This window comes from Abrus precatorius, unplaced genomic scaffold (genome assembly GCF_003935025.1).
Source record: "Abrus precatorius isolate BTA unplaced genomic scaffold, Abrus_2018 Scaffold9, whole genome shotgun sequence".
Lineage (NCBI taxonomy): Eukaryota > Viridiplantae > Streptophyta > Magnoliopsida > Fabales > Fabaceae > Abrus > Abrus precatorius.
Window position 1 is genome coordinate 11,570,821 of NW_020874439.1, and position 12,491 is coordinate 11,583,311.

General features: G+C 33.0%; 1 pseudogene; it reads left to right on the forward strand.

Moving 5' to 3' along the window:
- The first annotated feature begins 3,368 nt into the window (after positions 1 to 3,368).
- On the forward strand, positions 3,369 to 4,696 carry LOC113850805 (annotated as a pseudogene).
- The last annotated feature ends 7,795 nt before the right edge of the window (positions 4,697 to 12,491 follow it).

Sequence of the window (12,491 nt, forward strand, 5' to 3'; positions counted from 1 at the left end):
TTGATATACCACATGTTGTTGGTACAGTCAGTAGATTTATGTTAAACTCGGGTAGAGAGCATTAGAATGCTATAGAGTGAATTTTAAGGTATCTTTGTGGTACTGTTGCCATAAGGCTTTGTTTTGGAAGTGATAAGCCTACTTTGATGCGGTATTCAAACTCAGATATGGTTGGAGACATTGATTCCAACAAGTCCACTACGAGATACTTGATTAAATTTGCAAGGGGAGTTCTGGCTTGGCAGGTTAAGTTGTAAAAGTGTGTAACTTTGTCAACTATAGACGTAGAATTCATTGTCATGATTGAAGCATGCAAAGAGTTGCTACGGGTGAAGAAATTCTTTTAGGAGCTTGGTTTTGTTCAAGAAATGTATCTACTATTTGTGGATAATCAGTGTGTTATTCATCTTGGTAAAAATCTAACTTTTTATTTTAGGTCCAAACATATTGATGTGAGGTATCATTTAATACGAGATGCTTTGGGATGCTAAGTTGTTGGAGTTTGTCAAAGTTCATATAGATGACAATGATGTAGATATGGTGACTAAGACATTACCAAAAAGAAAGTTTAAAGTTTGTTGTGAGATCGTCAATTTGGCGGTTACCTCTACATAGTTGTGAGGGGATAAATTGTTGGATTTGTTGGATTCCCTTCCTATGTAGAGAAAGGTCCAAATATATTGGTCCAATATGTCTCACTATACTAGTTGAGAGGGGCTAGATAGAGTAAAAAAAAAAAGAGGTTTGTTACAGCAAAAACATTGAGAGAGAAGAGAGAGAGAGCATATTGTTATTTTTGCAAACCACTAGACCTGTCATTTTTCAAACAAAGGTCACATTTTGTAATTCTGATTTTTTTTTTCATTTTGTTTCTTATTTGTGAGCATTGTTGCTTTGTTTGTTTTGACTGTTTATAAGCATGGTTTGTATACTCAGTGTAGAGCTTCTTGTAATCTTTATTGATCACAATGAATTAGTTTTTTGGTCTAGACGATCTGTGATTTTTTACCCTTACTTTAACATATGTTCTACTTTAACAATTGTCTGTTTCTTATGTTATTTTGTAGTTCTATTTTGCTTTATTTTTGTTGGTACTCCTTAGTGATTCTTGCAAGCTTGGGGGATATTTTTCTGTTGCTTGTTGCCCTCCTATTGTGTTGACATTCTCCCATCAATTCTTTCCCAAAAGATTGTACCTCTCCTTATTCAAAGTACCAACAAAAATTAAGTTCTTTCACAAACCAAGAACATACCAAACATCAAACATTCTGACAATATTATCATACATCTTTATCTACACTAAGTCACTCCCTTTCAATATATGTATATAAAGATTAATTTAGAAAGACTCTAGAATGGACTCCTCCCTTACATTAGTGTTGGGAACTTTGTGGAAGATTTGAGCTGAATGATGACTTTGGCTGTGCAGTGGCTGAACTGCAATGAATATTTCTTTGCGAAGATTTTTGGTTCTTCTTCTTAAGCAATTGAAACAGAAGTTGAACAAAGGAAGCTGAGAACTTTCAAAGTGTAACGTGGAACTAAATGTGGAGTGAAAGGAAGAGGTATGTGTGTGTATTTGAGAATCTAAGTTGAGGGTATCAGTGGAGGAATGGGATTGCATGCAGGGCTAGTTAGCTATTATTATAAAGGGTTTTGGAAGCTTCAGTTGATAAAAGCCAAGCAGCCTTTGGTGACTTTTCTTTTATTTTTCTGAACTACAATGGGACAGGGTGCAGCAGCCAACAAGATGGATGTAGGGAGAGGTATTAATAGTGAAAGAAAAGTGAGGATTCATTATTTAGTGTAAGGAGAAAATGTGAAGTAGTTAGACAGCCTGTTCCCTCTTTCTATGCATACAAGGTACATGAAACCAGCCACTAAATTCTTTAAATTTAGCCATTACACGTGAAGTGTAAGGATTAAGCCTCATGCAATTTGGCGAGGTGGAATCAAGAAAGAAGGGAACGTTCATCAAATTGCCTTTCCTTACATTCTCCATTACGTAAGATTGTGATCCTGGTTCTTTTCAAAAACATATTCAAGTATGTGCCTTATATATCAGAGGTCAGAATTTGGTGAATGGAGGATGGACAAGTGTAACTTAAGTATAATGCCACCTTTACGATTTTCATACATGAGGTCTGAGAGTGAAGCTAAAATCAGTCGTTGTATTCTATTACCTAGAGGAGATTTTCGTGGAACTGTTTCCTGCTAGAAGTATACTCACAAACTGTACTGAATATCTTATGTGGGATTTTAAGCCTAGTGGCAATTTTACTTTGGGGCAGTTCATATGATGCAGCACAGAGAAAATGTTTTTCACACAATGAGAAGAGGTTCTGATGTTCCATCAAAGTGGGAGGGGAAAATGATCACGGTTAGTGTACATGATCATGATTTAGCTGCAGTGAGTGTAATTATCATGGGCATGTTATGGGAGTTCACACGTGTAATTGGAATGCAAAGCACTTATTTTTAATCCACGCTATGTGGTGATGAAAATTGTGAATGAGAGGCTACACTAGAAGGAATTAATGAGAATGTTGCTGCATGCCTTGGTTCGTGATCTGTTGAGGGAATTAGATGGGTCTGTCTTAGGCTTACCTCTATAAGTTAGTTACTGCTACTTTGAAATCAAAGCTTGGCAGGTGGTCTCCTCTCTCTCCTTGGCAGTTTTTGTAGGTGTTTTAATGAATGAATGGAAGGTTTTACTTAGAACAAGAAAGGTTCAGTCTTGCATTAACTACAAGTGGAAAAGATTGACTATAAGTTTTAAAACTCTGCCCAACTGGGTTACCTATCAGCCTCCAATTTTGGACATTGTGCACTGTGTTACAAATTTACAAGTGTAAGCAAAAGGTACGATACGTGGATCCTGTTCATGCAAATTAATAGATAGAGCCGAGAGGAAGGGAGAGAGTAATTCTGGCTATGCATCCAATATACTCTCTAATTAACACTAATTTTAGAAGCAAAGGGAGAACTTCTCCTGCATTAATTTCAAAATTAATTGAATGGAAAGAAAAACTGCGTACTGGTACTAAGACGCTGCCTTTTATGATTGCATCCTAGTTGCTTAAACAATTAATTTACGTGATTGATACTTTATTAATTTACTGAAAAATATTTATATTCTTTATAATATTCATACTTTATTAATTAAAAATATTTTTAATTAATAAATTTTAAATAAATACTGTAGATATAATTGATATGAATTTGGTATTCCGAATGTCATTGTCAAGGTTAAGCTTTTCTCTCCGTCTCTCTGTTCCCAAGTTTCCTCTTTTTCTTCTCTGCTTTCCTTTATCTTCACTCCGATTCATTAACGTTGATGATGCCGTTGCCTGGTGTCCATCATTCAATTTAACAAGATTTTGGGGTCTCTTGTCAAGACTAAGCATTTCCACGCTGCCATTTCCCTTTTCCAACGAGTAGGATTCAAGGGAATTAAGCCAGACATCTTTTACTTTTAGCATTCACATCAATTGTTTATGCCAACTGCGTCATATGACCTTTGCTTTTTCGGTATTCAGGTTGGTCATCAGCCGGACACTGTAATCTTCACTACACTCATGAATGGTATGTGCACTGCATTTTCATGACAAGTTGGTAGCACGAAGATTTCAGATGAACCAGTTAGTTATGGGACTCTGATCAATGGATTATGTAAAATGGGAGAAACAAGGCTGCCATTCAGTTGCTGAGACAGATTGAAGCTCGGTCGATTGAGTCTAACGTGGTAATGTACAGCACAATCATCGATAGCCTATGCAAAGATAAACTTTTGACCGTGGCATGTAATCTTTTTTCAGAAATGGTTGTCAAGAAAATTTATCCTAACACTGTCACCTACACTAGTTTGATTTATGGCTTTTGCCTTTTGGGTGAAGTGAAGAAAGCGGTTGGTTTGATCAATGAAATGGTATGGAAAAGCATCTATCCAAATCAATGAAATGGTATTGAAAAGCATTTATCCAAATGCTTATACCTATAACACAGTGTTTGATGCACTGTACAAGGAAGGAAAGGTGAGAGAAGCTAAGAATGTGTTAGCTGTGATGATAAAAGATGGTGTCAAACCTGGTGTTAACGAATTAAAGAATGCCAAATGTATATTCAACAACATGCAACATCAGAAATGGTTCTCTTTGAAGACATGCATTGCAACGGTACGGTTCTTACACTTCTCTTATTGATGGTTTGTGCAAATCAGGAAGAATTTCTTATGTTTGGCAGCTTATTGATGAGATGAATGACAGGGGGTCAAGGTGCTGATATAATTACCTAAAGTTCCTTACTAGATGCGTTATTCAAAAACCATCATTTAGAGCAGGCAATAGCATTATTCAATAAAGTCATAGACTAGGGCATTCATCCAAATGCATATACATAAATAATACTTATTGATGGACTATGCATGGACTATACATAAAGATGCACGTGAGGTTTTCAGGATTTATTGAACAATGGCTATCCTCTGGATGTCCCAACATATAATGCTATGATCAATGGGCTTTGCAAAGAGGGCATGGTTGGTGAAGCATTGTCCTTACAGTAAAAAATGGAAGACAATGGTTGCAGTCCTGATGCTATAACTTTTGAAATAATCATCTGTGCTCTCTTTGTAAGAGATGAGAATGATATAGCCGAGAAACTTCTTCAGGAAATGGTTACTAGAGGCTTAGTGTGAGATTACAACTAATGCTTTCCACTTATACTTGTTATGGAGCAGCAGTTCTGCTTTTTCTTTGTTAACTGTGGCTTAATTTTGTATTGACAGTGCTGATTTGCTTTAATGGAGACCTTCTCTATATGCAATTTTGGAACTAGTCGCCGTTTGATGGAACTTAAAGGTGCAAAATTGTCGAATAAGATGCTAGATATGCGACAAATATTATTATTAATTTTGATTGTAAATGCCATGCATGTTTTAGAAATGACAAACAGGTGCTTACTTAGTACTTCTCATTTTATTTTGAATAGAAGCAGACGAAGGTCCTTATCTCATGTTAGATTGATTTGTCAAATTGCTTTAGGATTCTTAAACTAAAAGCGATTGCATCAACCGAATACAGAAAATGCAACATGAATTCAAAATTAGTCCCAAAGCTGTGATGTGGTACTATTGCTTGCAGTTGAGTACCCTTTAAATGGAGGGGTTCTAGTTAGAGAGTTTCAAATCATTAGAATATGCAATAATTGATTATTGTTTCCTTGTTTCATCAAGTAATATTAATGCATTATTAATTGATTATGGTTTCCTTGTTTCAAATTCTTTAAATAATAATTTTTAAAATATGAAACCTCACTAAAAATATAAATTTAGACTAAATTACAAATAAAAATAAACTCAATTTTAAAAAATAAATACATTCAATATAATATATTATAAGATAATGTTTATATAATAATAGAATAGAAAAAATATATGAATTTTGTAGTTCTGTTTAATTTATTTTAAATACGAGAACTAAAAACTGAACTGAGTTGCATTAAAATGTTTTTTGTTTTAATTATTGATATATTCAATTTCAATTTTTTTCAAACTTGATTTATCATATTAAAATGATTTGAATCAATTTTTTAACGTTAATAATTAGATAATCTCAAGTTTCTGTAAAAACTTTTCGTACTCTAGTTAATCACTAATGCTGTTTTTGGAATGCACAATTTTTATTTTGTTGTGAAAGTAATTTAAAAAAAATTTGACAGTCCAAAAAGGAAAAAAAAGAGTTAATAGAATTTGAATTATTAATAAATTTTTAAGGTTTTCTTTCACATAAATGTTGTTTTTATGTAAATTTATATTAATATCTAAATCATAAAATGAATATTAAGTAATAAATTTTTTTAAAATATTTTATAAATTTTACAATAAACTAATGTAATAGTATTTTTATTATTTATTGATAATATATAAAGTTATTAATAAAATTAGTATATGATCTTCTTAAATGTTAAGTACGATAATTAATTGAGTCTTTTAGAAATATATAATTTTTATTTAATAGACAATTCTTATTAAATAAAAATTTAAATATTTAATAATATAAAAAAATTTAAATATATTAATTTTAATTATAAATATAACTTGGTATAAATTATATATTAAATAAACTTAATTTAAAAAATATACATATATTTTAAAATAATATTTAATATTTATATAACAATAGAATAGAAAAATTATTATGAATTTATATTAATGACTTTGTTTAATTTTAAATATAAGAAATGAAAATTAAACTGAATAAGATGTAATTGATAATATTGAGTTTTGCATCAATTATTTAATTTAACTAATTAGGTAAAAAAAATCTGTCAAACACATTTTGATAATCCTAATGTTTATTCGTTTAATTAAAAAATATTTTTATTTTAAGTAATATTATTATATATTTTAATTTATAATTCTTTGTTTCCAAATTTTTTATGTAAAATAAGATATTAAAAAAATTATATAAATATTTATATTACTCAAATAAATAATTGCATATATAAAGATATAAATATTTATTTAACTGTTTATATCATGAGAAATAAATTTTTATCTCACATATAGTTATTTTATAAGATTAACTTACAGTATATTTATTAAGAGAATAAATCATAAAAATTATTAATTTTTTATTTTTAATAGAAATATATTTACTATTTTTATGTCATTGAATTAAGCTAATACAACTAAATAAATTTACGAGAGACTTATCTAATCATTGTCGTTGTTGTTAATGCACAGAATGGATGATTATGGCCAAAGCCTTTTAGTTTTCACAATTGCCGGATGGAGCATAGGAGTATTCGTGAGGTGGTAAACAAGGCATGGAATGACAATGTTAGCAAGTCATGGACTGCAAAGCATATTAATTAGAGAAGGTTGATTGATGTTAAAATTTCTCTTAAGGGATGGGATTGAGAAGTGTTTGGAGACGTGGAGAAGAAAATTGGTTACATAACATTAGAGTTTGTAGAGTTAGATACGAAAAACAAAATTCAGGACTTGTTAGGTGAGGAAGCAATTCGGCAAAAGAACTTGGTTAAGGGTATTTGGCGGGTGAGTAGGCATAGGACTATTCTCTAATAACAAAAGGCAAGGAAGAAGTGGTCCATTGAGGGTGATATGAATTTGAAATACTTCCATGCTTGTATAAAAGGAAGGCGACAACATAATCAAATAATGTCATTAGAAGTGGGGGTAAGTGGTTTGATGATGTAAACGAGGAAAAATCATATATTCAAAAAATTTTCTTGATCACTTTGCCATTAGTTAATGGGACAGACCAACAATTGACAACATTAATATGTCATGCATATTAGAGGAACATAGGGAGGAATTGGAAAATACTTTTACTTAAGAGAAGGTGTGAGTATAATAAGAAAGCATGAGGAAGATAAGAGTCGGGGTCCTGACAGATTCAATTTCATGTTTGTAAAATCGTTTTAGGACTCGGTGAGGGGTGAGGTAATGAGGATGCTTATGGAATTTCATATGAATGTCGCGGTTTCCAAAGGATTGTTCTCTTATTTTGTAGCACTCATTCTGAAAATGAAGAATCCACAAGAGGTTAGTAAAGATAGACCTATTTCTTTATTGGAGTATCTTTATAAAATTATTTCAAAGATACTTGCAAATACAATGCAGGGTGTGGTAGCAGTCATAATAAATGAGTAACAATTGGCTTTCATACCAGGAAGAAACATATTAGAAAGTGTGCTTGTTGCCAACGAGGTGATAGATTATGCTAAGAAAGCAATATATATATATATATATATACATATATATATATATATATTGTGTTGAAAGTAGATTATGAGAAAGCATACGATTCAATGGATTGAAAATATATGTTATTTATGCTACGAAAGATTGGCTTTGGGAAAAAGTGGGTAAGATGGATGGAGGCTTGTATTTGTGGTGGCCATTTATCACTCCTTATTAATGGAAGCCTAACGGAAGAAGTAACGATTGGTAGAGGCCTCAAACAAGACGATCCTTTATCTCTTTTCTTATTTTTATTAACAACGGAAGGTTTGGAGGGATTGGCAAGGAGTGTAGTCTCAAAAAGTATTTTTTTTGGGGTCAAAGTTAATGATGGACTAGAAATTTCATTGTTACAATTTGCAGATAATACTTTGATTATAAGCGAAGCTAGGGAGCAGAATTTGTTGACAACAAAGTATATTCTACGAAGCTTTGAGCTTATATCCGAGCTTAAAATTAATTTTCATAAGAATTGTATTGTGGGGTGAATGTAACAGATTTTCTAGACACAACATCTCGATGTCTAAATTGTAAGGTGAGATCTTTGCCTTTTCAATATTTAGGCATCTATGTTGGGGATAAATCGAGAAGAGAAAGTATTTGGTAAAAGCTTTTTGAGGTGCTTAATCATAAACTAGCATCTTAGAAGCACAAATACATCTTTATTGGGAGTAGAGTAACACTTCTTAATGTTATTCTAAAGAATCTTCCACTAAATTATTTATCCTTTTGTAATATCTTTGAGACTGTGGTACATTGTATTTGAATGGTTTGGTGTCAGTTTGTGTTTACCTCAATATTTGCACGAGGCATTACTAAACATATGTGGAATCTAGTATAGAAAAAAGAAATGGAAGGGAGTTGTAGTGGTATAGTTTATGGTAGTATGGACAATTTGACTTCAGCAGATATTCTTTTCAACAACTCTGTGTTAAACGCTTGTAAAATGTTTAATTCTATAAAGTACCGTTCTTGGAACTGGCTTGTAGCTGGGCTATTGGAAAGATTGATTATGTATGTGAATTAGATTGATGATTCATTGACATGTATTGACATGTTATCTTGGCATGATGTATTAGAACCCATTCCAATAACTTACAGATGAAAGGAAACACAATGAATATATATATATATATATATATATATATATATATAAACCTACCACCAAATAGTCTATTAAAAATTTGAAATCAATTTTATGTGCTTTATGTATTGAAGCTCTTTCTGCCTACCATTGCAAACCTTTGTAAGTGAATAAAAGAAGAAGTAACTAGTGATTTTTATTTCTTCTGTCATCATATTTGGTTATCCCTTATTTTATTACCTCTTCATATTTGGTTTACCTTTCTTCATATTGTTTTTACATATTAGATTTTTTTAAAGAATTACTTTTCTTTCAACATTTTCTTGCCTTCTGCTTTCGCAAAAAATCTTTCAAATGAAATCACAAGGTAAAATTAAGCATGATTCTTATATTTTTTCTATAGTATAAATTTGAAATCAGTTTTATATACTTTACAGTCTTGAAGCTCTTTTACCTACTATTACAAACCTTTGCGAATAAATAAAAGAAAAGTTAAGCAATTAAGTTAAGTATCATCTCATTTTACTTTATCGTGTCTTTATATTTAGTTCCTCCTTTTTCACATTGTTTGAAATCATTTTGGTGTATCTGACTCCATTACTCATATTTAGGTAGAAATTATATATATTTTTTTATGTATTCATATTTAGTTTAATCTTTTTCACATTGTAACTGTATAAACACTCTAAAAAATAAATTCTCTCAACACTAGCAGCAAGCCCTTTCAACTCTTTTTTTTTTATATTAGTTTTGTGTACTTTGCGACTCCAATATTTTGCATCCTTAACGATAAATCTTGCATTTAAATAGAAGTAAAGCTTAAGGAAGCAAACTTACGTATCGTCTCTATTTTTTTTCTTACACTTTTATGTATAGTTCATAATTCTTCTTCCTCTTTCATTTTTTATTACTTCCTTTTTCTTTTATACGATTTATAAAGTATTATTATTTTATTATTATTATTTTGATTGCTTACACACCATTGTTATGCATTCTTTCATTGCTTGACAAGAACGAGCTCAAGTATCATCTCCACTTTAGTTCACCCTTCTTTTTTTTTTTTTTTCAATACTTTGTTTGTGTTTTATAGAATATTTACATAGTATTGATTTTTTAGAGTTTTTTTCTCAGGGTTCATGCTCTTGAAACGAAAGGTCAGTTAATCATATCCGCTCATCTTGAAAAAAGATCTAATGGTTAAAGCAGGGCGCACGCTTCATCTGCCTGAAACCTTATGCTCTATAAATATGTAGTGGATCAAGCTTCATCTTACGCTTTCTGTTCTAAACCGAGGGTATACTCTTGTCATCTTGTTAGAAACTTTTTCCTTTCTTTTGACACCTTAAGGTATGCATTGTTTCTTCTTTTACCCTTCTCTTTTCCTGTTATTCTCATGGCCTATTCACTTAAGTAGGAGGATTCGTTGTCGGATCATGCGAGATCGACTACTACTATTAAGGTTGGAGACCTCAGCAGCACTGAAAGGTTTGAGGAAGTTTCTTTAAGGCTGAACACTGCTGGAGATAGGCCTAAGACAACTGTTAGGGAATGTGAGGACAATGCCGAATTGTTAAATGTTGCTACTAATAGCACTAAGTCTAGTGAATCATTGCCAAACACTAGCTCCCGAAGAGAAAGGTCATCCTTTTCCCCTATATAATTCTTGGATACGAGTGATTTCACAGTGAAGTGACCACCTACTTCTTGTGTTTCAACAAAATAAACGTCTCTAGGCTTTTGTAGATCATTGTGATATATCACTATGGGAGGCTTCAGATCCTTATCCCATAACCATAAACGTCTACCAAGGGGATGAATCTGGTAATCCCGATCTAGTATTTTTAGGAGATGATGTTGAAATGGTTAACACCTTCTTTGTATATGAATATATGTTTAGGGACCTAGGTATTAGACTTCTTTTTGACGACTTTCAGATGGGTGTGTTAAGGGTTTTGAATGTTGCGCTAACACAACTTCATCCGAATGGGTAGGCGGCTATGAACCTTCAGAATTTTATGTAAATTTCATTATATAGAGGCTAGTGTATATTTGCTTTTTCATTTTTTCTGTATCCGTCCTTCAGATAAAGCAAGATGGGTATCTTTAATAAGGCAAGTCAAACTACCACTATTTAAACCTTATACTTCCTCTTTTAAAGGCTTCAAAACTGGGTACTTTAAAGTAACCGTCCACCCTGTAAGTAGAAATATTTTTTCAATAGTGAAAATAAAACTCTATTTCCTTTCTTGGACTCAAGTACCACGGCGATACGATGTGTATCCCAAAGAGATGTTGTCCTTGGAAGAACAAATAACTCTATAGTATTTGAAATCTCTTCCTTGGGAACTACCAGCCCAAGCCCTTATTCTTTTGCTGAAGTCCCCCAAGCCTTACTTGGATATGGATGGTATGCATTGTTACCTTAGTTTATAATTTGGATACAAAGTTATATTGATTTGGCTTTCTTGTTTTTATGGCAGGTATCATGGCACAAAGAGGATTTGGTCTAAGCTACCGAAAGGGTTTGAGGCAAAGAGGTCCGGAAGGCACTTCGGTTGACTAGCACTGGAACCCTGTCTTGGACCAAATTCCAAATTTGGCCGAAGCTTGCCCTCCTCCCCGGGATCTAATCCTTGCTGAAGGTCAACCTAAGAAAAGAAAAGACAAGGGCAAGGAGAAGGAGAAGGAGTCCGAGAGGGAGAAAAAGCAAAAAAACGCACGAGATGCGAGGTCAAGTGGTCTGGGTAGTTCATCGATTCGTGTTGTCGTCCCCCTGCTGTTTACTCCGAATCCTTTTTTGCCAAAGGGGTTCAAGCTAACAGATTCGTCTCTCCAAATTTGCTGTCGAAGTCGGGGAGGGCGATTGTAAATAAACAAAACAATAAGTCTCGGTGGCAATGGTATTGCGGGTTTCAAACTCGGGCCATGGTGATGGCGCGTAGCTTTGCTTTGGAACCTTTACAAGAGTTGGAAAGGGTCCAAAGCCAATTCTCTTCCTCCCAAAGGGCTTTAGCAGAGAGCGAGGAGGTCCGGTCAAACTTGGTTGAGACTAATAAGTTACTGGATGGTGAAGTTGCTCAAATAAAGGAGCATATCCATATCATAGAGAATCGGCTATGCACAGCCGAAGAGGCTCTGAGGGTGAAAACCTTGGAGTCGAATGAAGCCTTAGCTAGGGAAAAGCATAAATTGGATGCTGAGATGAAAGCTTTAACTGTCGAATGCAACGAGAAACTCATGGTTGAGCATGAGGTTAGCTTTAATCATGCCATGCGATAGGCATTTGAATTTTGCCAAGTCCCTGTCGACTTCCACTTCGATTTGTCAAGAGACTTCTTTGGTAGAAAGTTCTTATCATATGACGAAGTGGATGAAGAGGTGGAGCTCGACATCGAGGCACCAAGCCAAGCTCAATGTGTTGCAGCCGAAGATGTCCCTTCCCAAAATGATGCCGAGGGAGGGGAATTAATAGTTTTTTCTTTTTCTTTATGTAAATCAAAGGCCAATAGTGCCTATTTTGTAACTCTTTTGGCCTTTTTTGATAATACAAGTTTAATTTCCTCAATTTGGTTTTGTTGTTTACAATATTAATTTGCTTTAAATTTTCAAATTCGTGCTAATAACCAAAGTTTAAACCGA